The sequence below is a fragment of the Pristis pectinata genome, chromosome 2, assembly GCF_009764475.1.
Source record: "Pristis pectinata isolate sPriPec2 chromosome 2, sPriPec2.1.pri, whole genome shotgun sequence".
Lineage (NCBI taxonomy): Eukaryota > Metazoa > Chordata > Chondrichthyes > Rhinopristiformes > Pristidae > Pristis > Pristis pectinata.
In genome coordinates, this window is record NC_067406.1 from 17,456,365 (window position 1) to 17,481,453 (window position 25,089).

General features: G+C 44.7%; 1 protein-coding gene across 3 annotated transcripts in view; it reads left to right on the forward strand.

Moving 5' to 3' along the window:
* Positions 1-25,089, forward strand: part of rnf24 (ring finger protein 24) — a 137,952-nt gene that overhangs the window by 22,416 nt on the left and 90,447 nt on the right. The window contains exon 1 of one of the 3 annotated variants that reach the window (XM_052032464.1): positions 18,972-19,082. The exons of the other annotated variants lie outside the window; for them this stretch is intronic. The gene's annotated coding sequence lies outside the window, so the exon portion shown is untranslated. Of the gene's footprint in view, positions 1-18,971; positions 19,083-25,089 lie in introns of those variants that run through there. 3 annotated transcript variants of the gene reach the window in all.

Sequence of the window (25,089 nt, forward strand, 5' to 3'; positions counted from 1 at the left end):
AAAGGAATTGGATAGACATTTAAGGGGGATTAATTTGTGGAGCTATGGGAAAGAATGGATCAATGGGATTACTCTACAAAGAGCCACACGAATGTAATGGACCTAATGACATTCTGTGCCACGGTGATTGCATGAAATGCGACTGAATGAATGGTGATGCTTGTGCCTGAATGCTAACAAAAGGGATCAACTTCACTAACACTCGGGGATATTGATGTAGAAATTTACTTCCAAGAAAAAAAATCTGGACGAAAGTGCCCTCATCCCAAATGTTTGGTACTACTGCCAGAGACCAGTGAACTTCCCTGCACTTATCCCTCCTCCTCAGAACATCGTTCCAGTTACCCATTCCACTTTTGCAGCAGTGTGTTGATCAGAATCTGTTGTGAAATGTCAGAGTTGTACAGTGCAGAAATGGACTCTTCAGCCCTTCACGTCCATGCTGTTTTTGTATCTATCTGCACTAATCCCATTTACCCACATTAAGTCCATAGCCTTCTCTGCCTTGGAGATTTAAGTAGTCCAGATGCTTCTTAAATATCGTAAGAGTATCTGCCTCCTGAGGCACCACATTCCAGAATCCAACCACCCTCTGGGTGAACAAATTCCCCCTCAGATCCCATCTAAATCTCCCACCTCTTAAAACTATGCACTCTTGTTTTAGACACCCCCACCGTTGGGGGGGGGGGGGAAAGAAAAAGATTTTTACTATCTACCACCCTCGTAATTTTGTACAGCTTTATCAGGTCCCCCCTGAACCTTTTCTGCTCCAGGGAAAACAAACCCAGCCTATCCAGTCTCTCTGTATGAATAATGCATTACATTTCCAGAGACCATTCTCTTTGTTACCAAGTACTTGTCTGTCAGGACTCTGTATAACTCAAACACTTTAGCTGACCTATTACCAAACAGCTTATCAACAGTGCAGATCCACATGAAAGAGTAGGGTAGAGTCAAACTTTTAATTCTTTTTCCCTCTAACAAAGTAAATGACAATGTTAAACATTTTTAATGCAAATTGTTGTGGTTACTGTGGTTTTAAAAACATGTTATTTTGGACAGTTCTGTTGGGAGAAAACAAGAGTAAAGCATAGTGGATCAGTTCCAGAAGTGCTTCTGTCTTGTGTGTCACTGCAAATCAATGTCATTGCCCACTTATCCTGCTGTGTTTCAATGTCGGTGTCTGTGTATTGTCCTACATTTCAGTAGTGGTGCCAGTGTTCTGTCCTGTGTTTCCATGTCAGTGCCAGTGTTCTGTCCTGTGTTTCCATGTCAGTGCCAGTGTTCTGTCCTGTGTTTCCATGTCAATGCCTGTGTTCTGTCCTGTGTTCTGTCCTGTGTTCTGTCCTGTGTTTCTGTGTCGGTGTGGTTTTTGTGAGCCCACAGCAGTGTGCGGGATAACTTTCACTTCCTCTGCTGCTCAGCCCCAGGAATGTCTTGCCTCTTATGTTGGGGTCCCCTGTGCTCTTTACATTTCGACAGTCCTCCTGAAGGAGAACTGGATAACTATTTTCAGGATTTTGGGTAACTTGGCCTTCACCAGCTTCACTCCTCGCACCATCTTTTGTTCTAAGTTCAGCTGAATCAGAATCCGGTTTATTATCACCGATATACGTCATGAAATTTGTTGTTTTGCGGCCGCAGTACAGTGCAAGACATAAAGACATTAAAAATTACTATAAGTTACAGAAATAAATAGTGCAAAAGAGGAATAACGAGATAGTGTCCATGGACCCTTCAGAAATCTAATGGTGGAGGGGAAGAAGCTGTTCCTGAAATTGAGTGTGGGTCTTCAGGGTCCTGTACCACCTCCCCAATGAGATGAGAAGAGGACCCTTGCTTGGGCTCCACCTCCTCTGCTTGGGGATGTGAGTTCATAGGGAAGCACCGAATACTTCCTGCTCAGTGTGTGCTGGTGGGCCAGGGGGTGGGTTGGGGGGTGGGGGGTTGGAGGTGGTACCTGAAATCTGGCCCTGTGGGCATCTTGTGATCCACAGACTGCCACACAGGGCAAAGCAGACGATGCCTGATGTCACCAACCTACATTTGACATCATCATGTGGCTTGAAATAGATCACAAAGTACTGGCAGGGCATTCACCTCAACTTTTCTCCATCCTCCCCATGGATCTCTTTCCACTTCTACGACAGAGGTTTTAGAGGCTCTTAGGCATATGAATATGCAGAGAATGGAGGGCTGTGGATCATGTGCAGGCAGAAGAGACTGGGTGTCATTAGCTTAATTAGTTTGGCACAACATTGTGGCCGAAGGGACTGTTCCTGTGCTGTACTGCTGTGTTCTGTGCTTCAGCTTGTACAACCATGGCCCTTCTCCCAGATTCTGTTTAGACATAAACCCATCCATTACAATTCATCCCCCATGAGGTTGGAGTTACATATTCTATCCACATGCATACCAGAGTTTTTCCTGAATATTGTATCTGTGCCTTTTATATAAGTGTAAATATTGCCTTTAAATAGACATAGAGCATAGAACAATGTAGAACACAGAACAGTACAGCACAGGAACAGGCCCTTCAGCCCACAATGTCTGTACTGACCATGATGGCAATTTTAACTAGATAAGATGAGATTTCTTTATTAGTCACATGTACATCAAAACACACAGTGAAATGCACTTTTTGCATAGTGTTCTGGGGGCAGACTGCAAGTGTCGCCACTGTTACAGCACCAACATAGCATGCCCACAACCTCCTAACCTGTACGTCTTTGGAATGTGGGAGGAAACCGGAGCACCCAGAGGAAACCCACACAGACACGTGGAGAACATACAAACTCCTTACAGACAGCAGCCGGAATTGAACCTGGGTCTCTGGCACTGTAAAGCATTACGCTAACCACTACACTACTGTGCCTGCCCTATCTTATCTTATCCATCTGCATTCGGTCTATATCCCACCATTCCCTGCCTGTTCATGTCTATTAACTTGAAGAGTTATTGATAATGTGCACATTTCCCAGACTGGCAGAGGGTTTGGGAGTCTTCTTGCAAGCAGGAGAAGCTTCAGTGACCTTTTAACTATAAGGTAGTGAGTAAGCACAGGATGGGCAGTCAGCCTCCAGCTCCTGATAACACTGGAGTTTCTGTTTCCTGATCTGATATAGTTTTTCTTTCTAACTGAGTGGCACGCTACCCTTTTCATGTGGTTTAGATATGGCAGGAAAGGTGTAATCGAAATGGCCTTGCCGGTTTGTAGAAGAGGTTTAAACACAGTGAAATGCATAGTGTGTTCTGGGGGCAGCCCACAAGTGTCACCACGCTTCTGGTGCCAACATAGCATGCCCACAACTTCCTAACTTGCCTGCTTTTTTTCTAAATGGTCCAACGTACTGTGAACAGACTGGTCACTGAGTGTCCTGGTGCCTTAACCAAGTAGCCATTCTTCATGTTTGTATCTTAGCAGTCAGGACCTGCAGAATTTTGTTTGGGATGGGGTCTTCCAACTGATCTAAGCCCAGTCCTGCCAAGCTCACTCTTGGCTGAATTCATATTGGCCGCATGCTTGAGTGTCGGTGAGGCAGCCAAGTTATTCCCTGGAATCTTCATTTTCTCTTTTACAGGCCATGAGTTGAATTTCTTTTCAGACAGTCAATCCCTGTGACTACGCTGGTTTCCTCCGGGTGCTCCAGTTTCCTCCCACATCCCAAAGACATGACAGCTGGTGGGTTAATTGGCCACTGCAAATTGCCCCTGGTATGTAGGTGAGTGGTAGAAGCTGGGGGGATTTGAGGGAAATGTGGGGAGAATAAAAAATGCAATTAATATAGGATTAGTGTAAATGGGAGGTTATAAGATATCTTTATTAGTCACATGTACATCAAAACACAGTGAAATGCATCTTTTGCGTAGAGTGTTCAGGGGGGCAGCCCGCAAGTGTCACCATGCTTCTGGCGCCAACGTAGCATGCCCACAACTCCCTAACACATACATCTTTAGAATGTAGGAGGAAACCGGAGCACCCGGAGGAAACCCACGCAGACACGAGGAGAACGTACAAACTCCTTACAGACAGTGGCTGGAATTGAACCCAGGTTGCTGGTGCTGTAATAGTGTTACGCTAACTGCTATACATGGTTAATGGTTGGCACTGGCTTAATGGACTGAAGGGCCTGTTTCCCTGCTGTGTGACTGTCTTTATAAGCCATGCACAATGCTGAGGGTGGTGGGAGATCAGTCCAGGTCTTGTGGACTTACAGGGGCAGAATACTCATGGATGGCACTGTGTCATTGAATGAGTTCGAGGTGGACGGGGATGTATAACTCAGCTTGTAGTCTATTGTACAAGCAAAGCCAATTTACTTCCCAAAACACAAAGTCTATTTAAATGCAGAGGATACAGAAACTGCAGCAACATACCCCAATAAATCTGGGCAAATGTTCCAGTGGTAAGTAGAGATAGATATGGATAGGTTGTGTGCGATCCTTAGCACCAGCAAATGATTGACAGACTTGATTGACAGGGGAATTATGCAATAATCTGTAGCTAGCAAAAGTATCATCAGAAGATGGAGCTCACCTGAACAGGGCATATTTGGATCCACTTTCGACCAATAGTCACCAAAATTCCAGAAAAAAATTCTTTTGTTTATCCTGAGTGAGCAGGATGGAATGAGCTCTTGACAGATTCCTTCCCTTTTAATGTTATCTGAAAAAGAATGTTTCAACTGCATGTTCCCAAGCCCCCTACACATTGACCTTGTTGGTACAGCAAACCAGTGTACCAGGTACTGTATTCATCTCTGTACCAGACTGGAGCAGAGCAGGAGTAGATAATTAGGGGCAACAGTAAACAGTGTTCCCTTCTTAAATTATAGTTGGAAGCAGTACAATAATCTGTGCTTTGTAATGATCACGAGCAGCTCAACAAGAAAACCAGCTCAGACTGTGTATTAACTCAATAAATCCTGCGTTTAATTAGTTGAAGTCTGCCAGAACTGGATTTGCTGTATAAAAGCACCTCTTGTTCTGGCCCTGATGAGAAAACTGATGCACCCAGTGCACGCAGAAGATTCCTAGAGTCGGTGAGACACTCCAGATCACATTTCCAGAGAGCAAACACAATTTCTCTTCTCACATATCTAAATCCGGCTCGGGTTTCTTTCCACTGCTGTGATCCCTGGTTGCTCTCAGCGTGTTGTTAACAGTGGTACAACAACAACTTCCATTTGCGTAGAACTGCAAGATATTCCCCAAGAGAGATGTTCGTGAAACCCTCGCGTGGTGATACTGGGCCAGCTGACCAAGATGTTGCTGGAAAGAGCGTTGTAAAGGAGAAAAGAAAGATTTGAGAGGGAATTCCTTGGTGGCTGTCAGTGGTGGAGGGTTAAGCAGGAGGTCAGTGCTGGAGGAGAGCAGATGCTTCGGAAGGTGTAAAGACTGGAGGAAACTACAGGAATAGGGAAGGGCAAGGCCACAGGAATGATTAGACCACAATAACATTGTGGACGAGTGTCCAGAGGCTTGAACTATTGATCCAGAGACCAGAGTTCAAATCCCACCATGGTAGATAGAAGTTGAAAGCAGAAGGCCAGCACAGTGGCCTAGCTAGCAGAGCCACTGCTTCACAGCATCCTGCCTCATTGCCTTCAGTGACCTGGGTTCAATCCTGACCACCAGTGCTGCCTGTGTGGAGTTTGCCCATTTCACCTATGACCATATGAGGCTTCCCACATCCCAAAGGTACACGGATTGGTGGATCAGCCACTGTAAAATGCCCTAGAGTGTAGGTGAGTGGTAGAATATGGGGAGAATTAGTGAGAAGATGGGGAGAATAAAATAAGGTTAATGTAAATGGGTGCGGGATGGTGGCATGGACTCAGTCCGCCAAGGAGCCTGTTTCCACGGAGAGACACGAGACTGCAGATGCTGGAATCTGGAGCAACAAACAATCTGCTGGAGGAACTCAACGGGTCAAACAGCATCTGTGTGGTGGGAGGAATTGTCCACGTTGCAGGACTGAAGCAGGGTTTCAACCCGAAACATCGGTTCTTTCCCCCCCCCCGCCCCCTCAGATGCTGCTCGACCCACTGAGTTCCTCCAGCAGATTGTTTGTTGAGCCTTTTTCCATGCTGTATGACTCTCACTGGTTTAGATTTAAAGTTGTCGGATAAATCTGGAATTTCAGCAATAACATCTAATAAACTGCTGGATTATTGTAAAATCCCTTCAGGAATGGTCCTCACCCAGGTTTGACCTACGTGTGATTCCAGACTCCCAGTGCAATTGGTTCTTACTTGCCTGCCAATTTTGCCTTTCTCCACCTATTGTCTTCTACCACCCATCACCTCTCCCCTGTCGCACCACTCCCCCTCTCCTCTTTATACTGGCTGCGTCCCCTCTCCACTCTTAGCCCTGCTGCAGCCTTTCGACTCAAAACATCGGCAATTCCTTTCCTCCCACAGATGTGGTTCGACCCACTGATTTCCTCCAGCAGATTGTTTGTTGCTCCAGATTCCAGCGTCTGCAGTCTCGTGTCTCCTCTGCCTTTCTCCGTACTGTCTGTGTATTTTTTTTAAGTGCATTTGTGTTAGATTGCACAGCAGACACTGAACTCTGAACTTGGTCTAAACCGTGAGCTCTGACAAGTTCAACGGCTTGCGTTTGTACAGCACCTTAAAACATCTGAAGTCACTTCACTGGATCACTTCCAGACAAAAGTTGACACCAAGCCACAATGAAGCAATTGAAATCTGGCCCGGAGGGGAGTGGGTTATATAGACAGGGAGGTTCAAGGCACTGTAGAGATTGGAGATAATAGAGTTACAGTAGAACACTAAATTTCAAAATCCACTGTACAGATCCAGCTGTCAGTTTTATATTTGTCAGTGGAAACTTGGCTCAGAATTGAATACTGCCACTTTTTACGTCTGCTCTCTGTTGACGTAAAAAAAAATTCCACAATTTTGAAGAGTATCAGGAGAATTTTCCCTGGTATCAGGGCCAGCACTAATCCTGCTTCCAAAAAAACTAAAATCAGATTACCTGGTCATTATCACAAGGCTGTTTATGGGAGCTTACTGTGCTGCTCTGTTTCCTAGGTTACACTTTAATTAATTTGCTGTAAAGTCTCAAGGAGTGGACCAAGGTAATATAGCAGCCAGTGGACCTTGTAAGGTTGTGAATCATAGACAGGACCTGAACAGTAGATCTCTTCTAAATTCTCTGTTCAGTTTCAGCTTTGTGGGCTTAGGGAGGGGGTATTGTGGAAGGGGGCTACTGTTAGCTCCATCGGGGATCAGAACTGGATCAAAACCTGAGGGTGTTCAGCTTGAGCTAATGAGAGTATTGTTTTTTAAATGTTACACATGGCCCTCTGAGATTCTGTGGTGCCCTCCCACCAACCGGTCAGAGAGAAGAACCAGAGTCCATCGTCCAATGAAACAGCAGATGTTAGGAGTTCTGATTTAAAAATAGCCCACATTCCCTTCTCATTGCACTTTGTGCATGAAGAATATTCTAGTTCCTGGTACCCTGATGGCTCAGTGTCATTCATTTTGCTTCAGATTCCAAGCTGGGATGATTGGTCATGTTACTGTGGCATTAAGTTTCATGAATTTTAACCTCCAGTGATATCCTGCCTTTTTGCAGGTCTTCCCAGCTATGTTTGACTCCTGGCACTCTTTCCCTCTGAAATGCCTCTCATTTCCTCTGCCTGCCCTCTGAGGAAGAGCTGAGTACCCTTCTCCAGTGATTTGTTTTCATCTTTTCAGTTTAAAGTGACAAAGTTATCAGACTTTTTCCTCTTGTAAGATGAAAATTCCAAATATCATGGCACTTCCAGCAGATGTGAAAAAGCTGCTTACTTGTTGACCTTCTCATGGTTGACCTTCTCATGGTTGCCCTGGCCCTTTGCCAGCCCAGTATGTGTTGATGTTTGTAAATGGCTGCCATTTAGCTTGACATTCCTTGGAGAGTGTGAGGTCACTTGTGCTAGTATCAGCACCAATTACAATTCCCTCCGCTATTACAAGGCTCTCTAAGCGGGGAACAGCGCACAACAGGGACGTGGTTGACTTTTATGAAGCCTTTCCACCCAAATTGGTTCTGAGGAGGAAGGAAAATTTCTGGGTGTTCTTAATTATTCTGTGAAATTCTGCTTTTTAAAATGTACAATTTTTATGAGAGTCACAGGAAAGAGTTAAAATTATTGTTACGTGAATGGTGCAAACATCTGGGCATCAGTGCAATAGAAATATGATGCTATCAGCAAAGTCAGACTGATGATATGCACATACAAATATATAATGCACACGTTATCTCTCTCGCTCTCTCTCTCCAAAAAAAACTGCAGTCAAGATGGCACTGGAGCATGGTGACTTGTTGCAAGCTGCTCATTACCCTTACTATAATTGTTCTAGACTTTTAAACTTGAATTCTATGTCACTTACTTTTACCTGTACTACCTCAATGCACTCTGTACTAACTCAATGTAACTGCACTGTGTAATGAATTGACCTGTACGATCGGTATGCAAGACAAGTTTTTCACTGTACCTCGGTACAAGTGACAATAATATACCAATACCAGATGTGCTGGAAACACTCAGCAGGTCAGGCAGCATCTGTGGAGAGAGAGGACCAGGGGAAGAACACAAGTTGGGAACCAGAAACTGAGGATGAACGAGGTAAAAGGGATGGACTTAAATCTCGTTGGAGAGCAGAGCAGGAAACAAAAACAGAAAACACTGGTAGCCTGTTGAATGTTTCAAGCATTTTCTGTTTTTATTTCAGATTTCCAGCATCTGCAGTTTATTTTTATTTTCGCATACTGTTGAATTCAAGGCTACTAAGGAAAGGTGTGCTGGTCCTGGAGAAGGTCCAGAGGAGGTTTACAAGAATGATCCCAGGAATGAAAGGCTTAACATGAAGAATGTTTGATGTCTCTGGGCCTATACTTGATGGAGTTCAGAAAGAAAAGGGGGGGAATCCCATTGAAACTTACTGGATACTGAAAGGCCAGGATAGAGTGGACCTGGAGAGGATTTTTCCATTAGTAGAAGAGTCTAGGATCTGAGGGCACAGTCTCAGAATAAGGGGATGTCCCTTTAAAACTGAGATGAGGAATTTCTTCAGCCAGAGGGTGGTGAGTCTGTGGAATTCATTGCCACAGAGGATGGTGAAGGCCAAGTCATTGCATGTATTTAAAACAGAGATTGATAGGTTCATGATTGGTAAGGGTTACGGGGAGAAGGTGAGAGAATGGGGGTTGAGAAAAAGTCAGCCATAATTGAATAGCAGTGCAAACTTGATGGGCCAAATGGCCTAATTCTGCTCCTATATCTTATGGTCTTCTTCTAGGAATGCCAGCCTTGAAGCTGTATTTCCTTCACCATTGGAACTTCCACCTATCTCTTTTGCTTTCTTCAACCTCAGAGGTTTCAGGTTCTCAGCTTGTTTTATTCCCTTCGTCCCATCGAACCCACTCCACTCCCTCTCTCCAACTTAAGACTTCTCTCGTTCACAGTTCCGGCGCAGGGTCTTTGACCTGAAAAGTTAGCTCAGTTTTATTTTCGATAGGTGATGCCGAGTGTTTCCAGCAATTTTTTAAATTCCATTTACAGTCCTGCACACTTTCCCTCTGACATGCACAAGTTAAGTCCAAATGCCTGTTTCGTATTTATGGGTTTCTGAAAATGTGCAACAGTGCCCAACATTTTCTGACTATTAAATAGTCTAATAATCACACATAGTGTGGACATTAAATTCCAACATGGGCTTTTGGCAAGCAACCTTCTCCACTGGGAGCATGCATTTGGGGAAGTGAGTGAAACACGGATATTAGTTGGGAAAAAAAGGCAGGAAAGCTGTTGATAAAATAGCAGGGATTGTGCTCAAGGCTATCAAATGTTTTAAAGATAATCCCTCCAACAGGCAGTCCTTATTAGAGTCATGGACTGGTAAGAGAGGACAGAGATGCATGCTGTGATGGTGGGGGGTGGGGGAGAACGTGGACCTCGATCTCCTCCATGATCTTAACTGAAAGGAGGCACCAGTGTAAGGAGATGCAATAAATAACCCTGTGATGGCTTGTCAGTGAACACAGCACAAGGCTTTCATTTGCCATTATGAGGTGGCTTGCAGGATTCAAAGTCTTGTCCTTTCCTTGAACTTTGGAAAGGAAGTACATTACTAAATCAAGCCGGTATTATTTGCCCTTTTTCTTTTGGGGATACTTTGCACTGGTTATCCAGCAGTGGAGGACACCCTCATGAAAGAGCATCTGTCAACAGTCCTGTATGAGGCACAAGGTGATGATTTAAACCAGATCAAAATGAAGTGGTGCCATGTGGCCCTGTGACCGATGTGTCTCATTGCTCCGCCGTTGCCTGCTGATTCACAAAAGAGATTCCAAGCAGGATAAGCCTTTTTTAATTGTCGTGTTAAAGCTCGGTAGAACTTTGTAGCCTAGCAAGTGACCCTCATGATCGCTCTTGTGGTTTATGGGGCAGAGGCTCTGTTACTGCAGAGGAAGCTGGATATCCTAAAGTCCTTTACAAACCTCAGGTCTTGATGTATAGCCCTTATTTTTTGATGCATTTCCAGGACTATTAGGATTTCATAGTGACATCTAACAGACAGAATTATAGCAGAGAATGAGGCCATTTGGCCCATCAGGCCCATGCTGGTTCCCTGTCAGAGCAGTTCACTAGTTCAACTCCTCCCAGCCCTATCTCTAGCCTTGAAAACTTTTCTTTGCCATATATTAAGGGTTAATATATGAGATTAGCATACAATGCAAGATGCCACCAAAGTTTAGACAACACAGATTTCACACAAAAGGGCAATTTTTGTACTTTTTTCTGGCGCTGGGATAGTTCCTCCCTTCCTATTATAGGGGCCTGTGCCATAAATCAAATGCTATAACTGCCGGCCTAAACCAACCCACCCTTCTCATCCTCAGCCCCCCCTTGAAGGCTATTTCTTCAGGCAAACCCATGTCTCTGCTAAAAGTTTCGAGAAGAAGCAAATTACTGCAGAAGCTGGAAATCTAAAATAAAAACAGTGGTTGCTGGGATACTCGGCAGGTCAAGCAGCATCAGTGGAAAGGAAAATGTTCCCAGTCGATGGTGCTTTGTCTGAAATGAGTCCTGATGAGGGTCATTCACCTGAAGTACTCTCTCTGCAGAGGCTGCCTGACCTGCTGTGTATTTCCAGCATTTTCCATTTTGGCACTATGATAATGCAGTTTGTCTGCAGATTCATTCTGACTTCATGAGGTACTTATTAACTAAAATTTGAAGGAGTCTATCAGTTCGAGTGTCCTGGAGGGTTGTGGAGGCTAAACCACTGGAGGTATCTAAGATAAGATAAGATTTCTTTATTAGTCACATATATATTGAAACACACAGTGAAATACATCTTCTGTGTAGAGTGTTCTGGGAGCAGCCCGCAAGTGTCTCCACGCTTCCGGCACCAACATAGCATGCCCACAACTTCCTAACCTGTACTTCTTTGGAATGTGGGAGGAAACCGGAGCACCCGGAGGAAACCCACGCAGACATGGGGAGAACGTACAGACTCCTTACAGACAGTGGCGGGAATTGAACACAGGTTGTTGGCGCTGTAGTAGCGTTACGCTAACCCCTACACTACTGTGCCTGCCCTACACTACCGTGCCTGCCCTAAGGAGGAGACAGATCTATTTTTGAAAGATCAGGAAATTGAGGGCTATGAGGATCTGGCACAGAGGAGTTGAGTCCTGGGGCAAATCAGCCAGGACCTTATTGAATGGCAGAGCAGGCTTAAGGAGCCAAATAATTTTCTGTGTACTGTATGTTACCTGTAAATGACATCAGTAGTGATTTCAACCATCAAAGCCACCTCACTGGCACGATTTCATCGGGTTTGTTGGTGATATTTTATGAATCTTCCCCTCCATGTACATTGTGTCAGGCTGTGAATGAGTTAATTCCAGCAAGGAAGAGCCATAAACTGCATGTAGCAGGCCTACCCAAGTGCATGTGAGGAGAATCAAAAACAGGATTAGTGTCGAGTCATGGAGTTGTACAGCACAGAAACAGGCCCTTCGGCCCACCACATCCATGCTGACCTTTTCTCCCCCATCCACACCAATCCCATCTGCCCACATTAGATCAGTATTTTTCTATGCCTTGCCAATTTAAGTGTCTGTCTAAATGCCTCTTAAATTATATCTGACTCCACCACCTCCTCGGCAGCATGTTCTAAATATCAACCACTGTGTTTTTAAAAAAAACTTGCCCCTCAGACCCCCTTTAAAACACCTTCTCACCTTAAACCTATGACCTCTTGTTTTTGAAACCCCTACCACAGGGAAAAGGTTCTGACTACCTACTCTTTCTATGCCTCTAATAGAATGCCTTTACAGACAATTTTATATACCTCTAGATCACCCTTCAGCCTCCTTTGCTCCAGAGAAAGCAAGCCCAACCTATCCAATCTCTCCCTAACTAAAGTCCTCCACTTCAGGCAATATCCTGGTGAATCTTTTCAACACTCTTCTCCAGCACAATCACATCCTTTCGATAGTGACTCCTAGTCATAGAGTAGTACAGCACAGAAATGGGTCCTGAGGGAAGTTCTAAGTTGGAGAGAGGGAGTGGAGTGGATTAGACTATCTACACTTTCTATGCCTCTCAATCTTATATACTTCTATTGGGTCACCCCTCAGCCTCCTCTGGAGGGAATACAAGCCCTGCCCATCCAATCTCTTCCCATAACTAATGTTCTGCAATCCAGGCAACATCCTGATGAACTCTTCTGCTCCCTCTCCAGTGTAGCCACATCCTCCTCCTAGCATGGTGATCAAAACTGCACACAGTGCTCCAAGTGTGGCCTAACCAGTGCTTTGTGCAGTTGCAACTGGGTATGCTAGGACTAGGTGGGTCAAAGGGCCTTTCTCTGTGCTCTATCTCTCTGTGACTCGAGAACTGACAGCTGCTCAGGATGTGGTAAGTGATTTGTTGGCTGTGAAGCTCTTTGCAGAGTGGACTCAATGCTGCTACACAAGCAAATGTGCCAGCCCAGCCACTAAAATCATGAGAGGCTCAGGCTGGGTGAACAGGAAGGACCCATTTCCTTCAGTGAGGACATCAGTAACTGGGTTCAGGTTAAATGGGCGCTAGGTGGGAGGGAAGGCTTAGATAGATATTAGAGCAGGATAAAATGTCGGCACAACATGGTGGGCCGAAGGGCCTGTACTGTGCTGTAGTGTTCTATATTCTGAATGGATTGGGAGAGGTAAAGAAACAATTGTTTCGTGTGAAGTGTCGGCGGTTTGGAACTCGCTGCCCATAAGATTGCAGGCAGAAACCCTGAGTGAATTTAAAACTTACCTGGGTGGGCACATGGAGAGCTGTAATCTGAGGCTTCTGACAGAGATATGGAATTGGCATAAATGAAAGATCTTTGGGTGCTCCGGATGAATGGTCTCTTTCAGTACTTCTCTAATCAAATTATGTTCTGTCGGTCTCTCGTACACGACCCCCCGTCAAATAAATGCCTAGAAAATTGATCGTATGTCAGCATAGCTATATAGCAGTATAGAACATAGAACAGTACAGCACAGAACAGGCCCTTCGGCCCACAATGTTGTGCCAACATAGCTATTCCCTCTTACCTACAGATTGACCATATCCCTCCATTTTCCTCTCATTCATGTGCCATCCAAGCCCCTCTTAAAAGCCCCCAGTGAATTTGCCTCCACCACCCTATCAGACAACACATTCCAGGCATCCACCACTCTCTCAGTAAAAATACTTACTCCTCACGTCTGTTCTGAAGCTACCCCCTCTCACCTTAAATGCATGCCCTCTGGTATTGGATCGCCCAATAATGGGAAAAAGATATTGCTTGTCCACCCTATCTATGCCCCTCATAATTTTATACACTTCCAGCAGATCACCCCTCCCACATTCCAAAGGCATATGGGTTAGGAAGTTGTGGGCATGCTGTGTTGGTGCCAGAAACGTGGCGACCCTTGCGGGCTGCCCCCAGAACACTCTACGCAAAAGATGCATTTCACTGTGTGTTTCGATGTACATGTGACTAATAAATAAATATCTTATCTTATCTTATCTCAGCCTCTGCTGCTCCAGAAAAAAGAGCCCAAGTTTGTCCAGCCTCTCCTGATAGCACGTGCCCTCTAATCCAGGCAACATCCTAGTAAACCTCCTCTGCACCTTCTCTAAAGCCTCAACATCCTTCCTATAGTGAGGTGACTAGAATTGCATGCAATACTCTGAATGCGGCCTAACCAGAGTTCTATAGAGATGCATCATGTGTTATACTCCACATCTGACATTCAGTGGAACTGAATTATGGAAGCAGGGTACCACACACGGCAGCTACAATATGGCACGTTTAGTGAGATGGATCAGGATTGGCAGGACAGATCTCCTTCACTAAATGGAGCAGAAAAAAAACTGCAGATGCTGAAAATCCAAAACAAAAGCAGAGATAGCTTGAAGCACTCAGCAGATCAAGCAACGTCTGTGGGGAGAGAAACCAAGTCAATGTTTCAGCTCAAGCCCTGGGGTTACAAGTTAAATGACACCACTTTAACAGGAAGGCGAGAGTGCTACCCATGGGCATTGAGAGTGCCATCCACAGGCCAAACTAACATACCAGAGAGGATGGCCAGTTGCTTTGTCACCAGCCAGGGCTGTCTGTTTTTGGTCTACAATTTCTTTAATAAAGTTTTCAATGTACACCAGACTGTAACAGATTGTGTTACTAGAGCATTTTTTTTTTTGCAGTAGTTATTTGAGCCAAGTCTGTCATGGCATTTAGTGAAGAATTGGATAAACCCTTGATGAAAAATGTCAGACTCCAGAGAGCACGGAAAGTGGATCAATGTTCATTGTGTCAACAGAGATTAAACTTGGACATCAACTTGGGATCTAAGGGGGCTCCTTCTCTGCTCTTCTGTGATTGGTGGCTATGGACTTAATCTTTTTCAGTCCCACTTTTAAATTACTATTATCTATTGATGAAATACAGGGAAAGAGCAGAGGGTGTGGGACTAATTTCAAACAGTGGGAAAAGTCTCACTGGGTTAAATAGCCATTATGCGGAATGGCTCTAAGGTTCTGGTTATGTACATGTCAGATTCACCAAACAAGGGTATGATGCACTGTGCCCCATCGGTGAGCTGGTAAAAAGCAGTGGAGGATTACAGCGCACAACCGTTTGGTGACGTTTGCACTATTGATGAATAACGTTCTGGATTTTGCTCTGCTTACTTTCAAAATCAAAAGGGCCTGAAACAATAGCTGAAATCCTCTGTTTGCTCCACTGTGCGAGGTCACCCACAGTACAGAGACTGCACACAGGGTTTGGATTGAGAGATGGTAGCCAAAGCAGTGATGGGAACCTGTAACCAGGAGGATGCAGGCTCTTTGCAGTCGTGCTTTGGAGACTAAACTTTACCAGGGATTCCAAAGCACATTTATGTTTTTCTCTCAAGTGTGGATAAAGCCAGTGAAGTTAATGTGCAATGCAATCTGACTTTTTTTTTTAAATGTTTTTTTTGCTGCTTAAAATGACCTGCGATTAAGAACATTTATAAAGTAAATCATGATCTGAGGGTATTCTAAGATGATTGACAGCGAATGAAGTAAGATAAGATATCTTTATTAGTCACATGTACATCGAAACACACAGTGAAATGCATCTTTTGCGTAGAGTGTTCAGGGGGGCAGCCCGCAAGTGTCGCCATGCTTCCGGCGCCAACATAGCATGCCCACAACCTCCTAACCCGTACGTCTTTGGAATGTGGGAGGAAACCCATGCAGACACGGGGAGAACGTACAAACTCCTTACAGACAGCGGCTGGAATTGAACCCGGGTCACTGGCACTGTAATAGTGTTACGCTAACTGCTACACTACCATGCTTCCAAGTACTTTTGCAATGTAGTCTTTGTTGTAATTTAGGGAAGACTGCAGTCAGTTTACATACAGCAAACTCACACAAGCAGAATATGTTACTGACCAGATCATCAGCTTGTAGGGGTTGATTGAGAGATCAATATGAGCCAAGGCTATAGAAGAATTCCTGTTTAGAGCATGCAGTCAGATCATTGATGCCCATGTGAGCAGGCAGATACAGTCCCTACTAAGCGTCTCATCTGAGGGACATCATTGTAATCAGCACAACATTCCATTGGAACCACATCAAAATGCCAGTGTAGTTTTGGGATTGGAATTTGAACCCACAAGCTTCTCACTCAGATGTAGCAGTGTTACTGATCACAGAGCTAATTAAAGACACAAATAAAAACACAAAATGTTAGAGATACTCAATAGGTCACTCAGGCAACATATATAGAGAACCAGTTAATACTTCGGGTCTAATGAAAGGGCCTCAACCTCAAATGTTTTCCTCATCCTCCTTGACCGGTACCCTGAGATAGAGGATGACTTGCTTCCAGTTTGGTTTTGTTGGTTCTGAGGTGGCTGATGAGGTCAATGTGGGAACCACAGATTCATCTGCAAATGGAGCAGGAGGTGCCTGAATGGGGTGGGTGAGTGGGCAGTCTGTGAGTGGTTATACCAATGCTGTCTCTGAAAAACCCCCCAAATTTACTGGCGGGATGGGCGGCACAGTAGCGTAGCGGTTAGCGTGGCGCTGTTACAGTATCAGCGATCGTGGTTCGATTCCCGTCGCTGTCTGTAAAGAGTTTGTACATCCTCCCGTGTCTGCGTGGGTTTCCTCCAGGTGCTCCGGTTTCCTCCCACATTGCAAAGATGTAGAGGTAGGTTAATTTGGGTTTAAAATGGGCGGCGTGGACTTGTTGGGCCGGAAGGGCCTGTTACCACGCTGTAAATAAAATTTAGTGTCCTCTCCCAAGCCGGTCTCCCAGCACTGAGAGACTTGCTACTTTTTTTAAAACTTGCCTGACCTGCTATGTATTTCCAACATCTACAGTGTTTTAAGCAACAAGCTGGAGGAACTCAGCGGAGTGAACAGCATCTGTTGGGGGTGTGGGTTGGGGAAGGAATTGTCGATGTTTTGGGTCAAAACCCTGCATCAGGAATTCCTTCCCCCTCCCCCCACAGGCTGCTCAACCTGCTGAGTTCCTCCAGCAGATTTGTTTGTTGCTCCAGATTCCAGTGTCTGCAGTCCTTTGTCTATCCCACAGTGTTTTACTTGGGTATTTGGTAAACAGTGTGACGGATTCAGAGAGTGATGCTGGAGGGGCTGTTTGGGGATTGATTGCGATGGCCAATGTATTGAGAAAACCCCGCTTAATTGGTGATGTGAGGGAGGAGCAGCATTTTGGGGGCATCAGAAGTGAAGTGTTCAGGATCTCAGGGATTGCCTATGGATAAAATCCAGGGTCCATCTTCCATTGACCTTGACACAACAAACTGCAAGTATCGACTGGCTGTAACAATCGATCTCTATCAGTTGGTCTGCAGAGGATTCTGCAGCCCACATGTGATGTCTAGTCAGATTTCAGCAGCACAGAAGGAGAATGAACCAAACTGTTGTAATGTAAGAAGTACAGAGGAAAATTTTAAACCTAAATCCTAGGAGTGAGGAGACTGAGTTACCTTAGAGGTGTATAAAATCATGAGGGACATAGTTAGGGTGAATGCACACTCTCTTTCCCAGGGATACGGAATAAAACAAAACTGGAGGGCATAAGTTTAAGGTGAGAGGGGGAAGATTTAAAAGGGACCTGAGGGGCGACGTCTTCATACAGACAAGCTAGCAGAGATGGTGGTTGAGGCAGGTACAATAACAACATTTAAAAGACATTTGGACAAGTACATGGATAGGAAAAGTTTAGAGGGGTATGGGTCAAATGAGGGCAAATGGGACTAGTTTAGATGGGCATCTTGGTTGGCATGGATGAGTTGGGCAGAAGGGCCGGCTTCTGTGCATTGCTATGACTGAATGTCGCAGCTTCAATGCGAAAATTGGTATCTCCATGTGAATTCCCGCCACAAGAGGAAATAACTATCATAAAACATCAGATGACATTATCGCCCTCCCATCTGAACCCGACTAAATACCAGCTATGTCTATGTAACCTGTGCTCATTACAACCCCTTTCAGCTGTCAGAGGGTTTGGTGCAGATGTTCAAAATGTTGTTTCAACGATGTAACTGGAGCAGTGACAAGGATAGCTGGCAATAAAATAGTGGATTAAGTTTATTGTTGTCATAGGCACACATACACAGGATATAAATTCCATTGAAATTAGCTTTTTGCAGCAGCAGCAGCACGGTATATTACAAGATGAGGGCAAACATAAGTTAACATCAATCAATATAAATTCTACATAACTTAGGGCTCATGCAAATGGATTGCGTATGGTCAGCATAGAGTTGGTGGACGGTTGGCCTCTTTCCATACACTGACTCCGTGACAATAGGTTTAAGTTGACTAGCAAAATCAGCAGAGACAACACGAGAAAACATAATGCGGCAAGTCTGGAAGCAACTACCTGAAAGAAACACATTCAGTGATGACTTTCGGAATGGAGTAGGACATGTCCCTGTAGGCATGCGGGGAATGGGAGTGGCTGCGGTTAAGAAGAGCTTTCAGAGACCTGGCATGGACTTATCAGAATCTTTCTGATGAATCACGGCAAAACTGTCGTCTTTCCTGTGGTTAGGACCAGATAGTTTTGTCTTGGGCTGCGAGACAACTCTTTTTTTGAGTGTGCTGAAGAAGCCCTCAAACCCCACCCCCACCCTCCCTTCTATGGTGTTAGTTTGTTCCTTATAAATCTTCAACTTCTGATACTTTCCATCTGTGTGGAGTGTGGGCCAGAAAACGGAGAGAGGGTGGGAGCTGGCGACTTGCAGTCAGACGTGTCCCGAGTCACTCGTCTGGGCACCCTGCCACAGGCAAGCAAGGATTAATCATTGTCATTCTAAATATGAAGGGCCTTGGCCAAGATCGACACAGGGTAGGAGATAGAAATCAGAAAGGGAAATGAGGGAAGCATCAAGACTACCCTCAACAGGTTGTCTCTGTGTGAGATTGCAGTGATTCCCGGCACCACTCTTCAGGAAGAATGTTGGGGAATGTGCTGAGGAAGTTTGCTGGAAAAATACAAAGAATAAAGGTAACAGTTAAGTAGAGAGACAGGAAATGCTTGTTTGCTGCTTCTTAAAGAACAAAGATGATTTAAAGCTCTTTGACTGATTCTTGACTTGAAACATTGCCCTGGTTTCTCTCCTGGCTGATGCTGCTTCACCTGCAGAATATTTCCAGAATATTGTTTTTATTTCAGTTATCTGCATCAGCAGAGTTTTGTTTTCCTGTGATTTGGGGATTGAAGAGATGCATTTGAAGTTCAATGGAGTTAGAATCCTAGGATCCCAAGTTTGTGGCAGAAAAGGAGGCTGTGTGGATTTTGATAGAAAAAGCCATTTTAAGTAGCAAGAGGGCTGGTAAACCAGGGGGCCCAGATTTAAAATGTTAATAGTAAAAGAGTTGAGAGAAAATGATTCTCTTAGCATGTGTATCTATGATATGGAATGCAAGGTGTGAGAGTACGGTGGAGGCAGACTTGGTTGCAACTTCTAAAAGGCAATTTAGCACATAGTTGAAGGGAGGAGTTCGCAGGGTGTGGGATTGGGTAGAGAGGCAATTCCAAGAGCTGGCACAGGCGTGATGGGCCGAATGGCAGCCTGGTGTAACATCTACCATCGTTAAATAGACGGGGTACTGAGGAATAGATGATTCATTGTGTCACAGGAATATCACACTTAAGTGTTAGTCCACCATTGCTTCATTGTCATTGGACCAAGAGAAGGGAATGCATTTATGAAGTACCTTTTACGGTGACAGAATGTGCTCAAGCACTTTACAAGCGATGAAGTGCTTTTGAAGTGTAGCTACTGTAGGAAGTACAACAGCCAAGCTACAAGTAGTAAGCTTCCAAAGACAGCAGTGTGGCAGCCACCAGCTAATCTATTACATTGATGATATTTGAAAATACTGGCCAGGATACCAAAGAGAAATTCCCCTGCTCTTCTCAAAATAATGCCTTGGGAATTTCTGTGAGTGGTCATGAGTCTTCCAAATGATAGCATCACTAAAGTGGAATGGCTCCAATCTCTGGAATGGGCCTTGAACTAATAACCTATTGAGCCACAGTTAAATGGCTTTGACATCCACCATCATGAGGTGCTTCGAGAGGCTGGTCATGGCACACATTAACTCCAGCCTCCCAGACAACTTTGACTCACTGCAATTTGCCTACTGCCGAAAGAGGTTTACGGCAGATGCCATCTCCCTGGTCCTACAGTCATCTCTGGAACATCTGGGCAGTAAAGACACCTTCATTAGACTATTGTTGATTGACTACAGCTCTGCCTTCAATACTATACTTCCAAGCTAACTCATCTCCAAACTCCTAAACTGGGACTCAACACCTCCCTTTGCAACTGGATCCTTGACTTCCTGACCAACAGACCACAATCAGTGAGGATAGGCAGCAATACCTCTGCCACGATTATCCTCAACGTTGGTGTCCCACAAGGCTGCGTCCTCAGCCCTCTACTCTACTCCCTATACACTCATGACTGCATGGCCAGATTCTGCCCTAACTCCGTCTACAAGTTTGTAGCTGATACCACCGTAGTGGGCTGTATCTCAAATGATAATGAGTTGGAGTACAAGAAGGAGATAGAGAGCTTAGTGACATAGTATTATGACAACAACTTTTCCCTCAATGTCAGCAAAACAAAAGAACTGATCATTGACTTCAGGAAGGGGGTGGTGCACATGCTCCTGTCTACATCAACAGTGCTGAGGTTGAGAGCTTCAGGTTTCTAGGAGTGAACATCACCAATAGCCTGTCCTGGTCCAACCACATAGACGCCATGGCCAAGAGAGCTCACCAGTGCCTCTACTTCCTCAGGAGGCTAAAGAAATTTGGCATATCCCCTTCTGACCATCACCAATTTTTATCAATGCACCATAGAAAGCATCCTATCCAGATGGATCACGGCTTGGTATGGCAATTGCTCTGCCCGTGATCGTATTAAACTGCAGAGAGTTGTGGGCACAACTCAGCACATCATTGGAAACCAGTCTCCCCTCCATGGACTCTGTCTACACTTCTCACTGCCTCGGTGAAGCAGCCAGTATAATCAAAGACCCCACCCACCCGGACGTTCTCCTTTCTCCCCTCTCCCATCGGGCAGAAGATACAAAGGCCTTAAAGATGTACCACCAGGCTCAAGGACAGCTTCGATCACACTCTTATGAGACTATTGAATGGTTCTCCAGTACGATAAGATCAACTCCTGACCTCACGATCTACCTCGTTATCACCCTGTAACTTATTGTCCACCTGAATTGCACTTTCTCCATAACTATAACATTTATTCTGCATTCTGTTATTGTTTTACCTTGTACTACCTCAATGCACTGTTGTAATGAATTAATCTGTATGAATGAGATGCAAGGCAAATTTTTCACTGTACCTCAGTACATGTGCCAATAATAAACCAATTTAACAATTTACAATTTAGTTGGCCAATAGGCCACTTTTTGGGCCGTGTAACTCTGATACATTTTTATACTGGTTCTGAGTCCCCTAACAATAACATGAATTTGTATGGCTCCTTTATCCCAAAACAGAAGTGTAATAAAGAACACTTAATACTGAGCCATATGTGGGGATATTAAGACAAATGACCAAAACTTGGTAAAAGAGATGAGCTCTGGAGAAACAGAGAGATTCAGAGAAGGAATTTGGAAAGCTTTGAACATGGCTGCTGGAAGCATGGCCACCTCTATAACTGAGAGGATGGAGTGTGACGAGCCCAGAGATCTCTAAAAGGATTAAAATTATAGCTTCAAGAGCTTCATTTGACTGGATGCCAATCCTGGCATTAGGTATCAAGATTACAGTTAGTTTTGTTTTCTGATTGTGAGATTCATGGGAGATAGAGCATAGAACACTACAACATAGTACAGGTCCTTCAGCCCACAATGTTGTACTGACATTTGAAATGAGCAGAATTTGACAAAGGATAATCAGGCACAAAACATTTGCAGAGAAGCTTTAACACAGTAGTTGGACCCTGGACTGTTCAAGTAAGCTTGTAACTCACATAACCAGTGGAGTATGGTCTGAACACTTCAAACCAAACCTCCATAGAAAATAATTTCTCAATTCCTGTCAGAAGATTTTAATTAAATCTGAGGACAGAATGGATGTAGTAACTGACTCATTGGCTCGTAGGGACAAATAGTCCTGTTTTAACATGTTTTTGGAGTGTCTCCCAACCCACATGAGGTCTGTGTAACCCAAAGATTTAGTGAACAGTGGGAACCAAATGAGCAATGGCCACCCACAAAATATCTCCACAAACTGTCCTGGGTTTCACCCGTCATGCATCCAATTAGAATTATCTGACAAGACTGGAGCTAAGCTCGTTCCTTGTGATTGCTTAGCAACAAACAGGAACTAACAACATGACAAGCAAAGACTTTTCTTCTGGGAATTAAACAAAATTTTGAAGACCCAATTTAAACTTTTTTTAAAGAAAGGAATTGTTCATTTTTAATTTCTTATTAATCACAAGCTCCCCATTCATCATCTTCCTCCAGCTGTTTCTTCAGACGATCAGTTGCAATTTTTTTTGTCTGCTGCAGACCCTGGGTGATGTGAGAAACCAGAGACTGAACTGACAGTAACCAGCATCTGGGCAGCTTTTATTTTAAACAGCATTGTAGAATTTCAGCCCATTGTATCCATGTCGGCTGACGTGTTATCTGGGCCATTCCCGTTTGCCTGCTCATCGTTTGTGGCCTTGGAGGTTAAGCTCCTTATAGAACATGGAACAGGCCCTTCAGCCCATAATGTCTGCACTGAACACTATGCCAAATTAAACTAAATCTCTTCTGCCTGCATATGATCCATATGTCTCCATTCCCTGTATATTCATGTGTCTATCTAAAAGCCTCTTAAACTTGACGGTCGCATCTACTTCCACCACCATCCATGGCAATCAGAAAAAAATTGTCCCTCACATCTCCTTTAAACTTTCCCCCTCTACCACATGGCATTGTATTTCACATCCCAATAATCCTTTGGATGAAAAATTCCTCCCCACCTGCCCTCCAATCATTCTGCCAGTTGTATTGGGTCAACTTCTCTGCTTGTTGACACCTCTGCTAAGAGAAATACTCCATCTGCCTCCTCCCGTACTTTTACACACCTCAGTACTAATCAACAAGCTTCTAAACCTGGGTCTCCGTACCTCCTTCTGCAACTGGATCCTCGACTTCCTTATCAGGAAACCATAGTCAGTGCAGATTGGTAATAACACCTCCTGACAATCAACACAGGCACACCTCAAGGAAGCATGCTTAGCTCACTGCTCTACACTCATGACTGTGTGGCTAGGCACAGCTCAAACGCCATCTATAAATTCGCTGATGACACCACTGTTCTTGGCAGAATCTCAGATGGGGATGAGGAGGTGTACTGGGGTGAGGTAAATTGGCTGGTTGAGTGATGTCACAACAACAACCTCACACTCAACATCAGCAAGACCAAGGAATTGATTGTGGACTTCAGGAAGGGAAGGTTGGGAGAACTCACACCAGTGTTCATTGAGGGGTCAGCGGTGGAAGGGGTGAGCAGCTTCAGGTTCCTGGGTGCCAACATCTCAGAGGATCTATCCTGGGCCCAAAACATTGATGCAATCAAGAAGAAGATAAGATTTCTTTATTAGTCACATGTACTTCGAAACACACAGTGAAATGTATCTTTTGCGTGGAGTGTTCTGGGGTCAGCCCGCAAGTGTCGCCACGCTTCTGGCGCCAACATAACTTCCTAACCTGTACGTCTTTTGGAACGTGGGAGGAAACTGGAGCACCCGGAGGAAACCCACACAGTCGTAGGGAGAATGTACAAACTCCTCACAGACAGGAATTGAATCTGGGTCACTGGCACTGTAATAGCGTTACGCTAACCGCTACTCTACTGTGCCTGCACGTAGAAGGAGGCACGTCAGCGGCTCTATTTCAATAGGAGTTTGGGGAGATTTGGTAAGTTACCAAAGACTCTTACAAATGTCTAAAGATGTATGGTAGAGAGCATTCTGACTGTTTGCATCACAGCATGGTATGGAGGCTCCAATGTGCAGGATCGAAAGAGGCTACAGAGGGCTGTAGACTCAGCCAGCTCCATCATGGGCACAACCCTCCCCACCATTGAGGACATCTTCAAGAGGGGGTGCCTCAAGGAGATGGCATCCATCATTAAGGACCCTTGCCAGCCAGGGCATGCCCTCTTCATGTTACTACCATCAGGGAGGAGGTACAGGAGCCTGAAGACCCACACTCAATGTTTCAGGAACCGCTTCTTCCCCTCTGCCATCAGATTTCTGAACAGTCATGAATACAACCTCATTATTCCTCTTTTGCACTGTTTATTTATTTTTGTAACTTATAGTTGCACTGTCTTGCTGCTGCAAAACAACAAATTCCACGAAATACTTCAGTGATAATAAACCTGATTCTGATTCCAATTAAATCTCCCCTCAATTCCAAAGAAAACAACTCACAACTAAATCACTTCAGTTCTGTGAGGTACAGAAGAGTCCTGCCAGCACCTCTGGTGTATTCCTGGTGCAGTGATATCCTCCCTATACGACGACAACCAGAACTGTACACTGGTCTAATTGTGCTCCGACCAGTGTTTAACACTCTTCCAATGTGGCCTCATTGTTCTTTCACTGTATGCCTCAGCTGATGAAGGAACGCATTGGAACCAGCTTATCTCCCTGTACTGCTTCTGTCAGAGACCTCGACAGATCCTCTACGTTTCTTGCTATCCTATTATTTGTTGTGTATTATTTTGTATTGAACCATAGAACCATAAAACAATACAGCACAATACAGGCCCTTCGGCCCACCATGTTGTGCTGCCCTTCAAACCACACCTAAGACTATCTAACCCCCTCCTCCCACATATCCCTCTATCTTAAATCCCTCCATATGCTTATCTAACAATGTCTTGAACTTGTCCAATGTATCAGCCTCCACCACCACCCCAGGCAGCGCATTCCATGCACCAACCACTCTCTGGGTGAAAAACCTCCCTC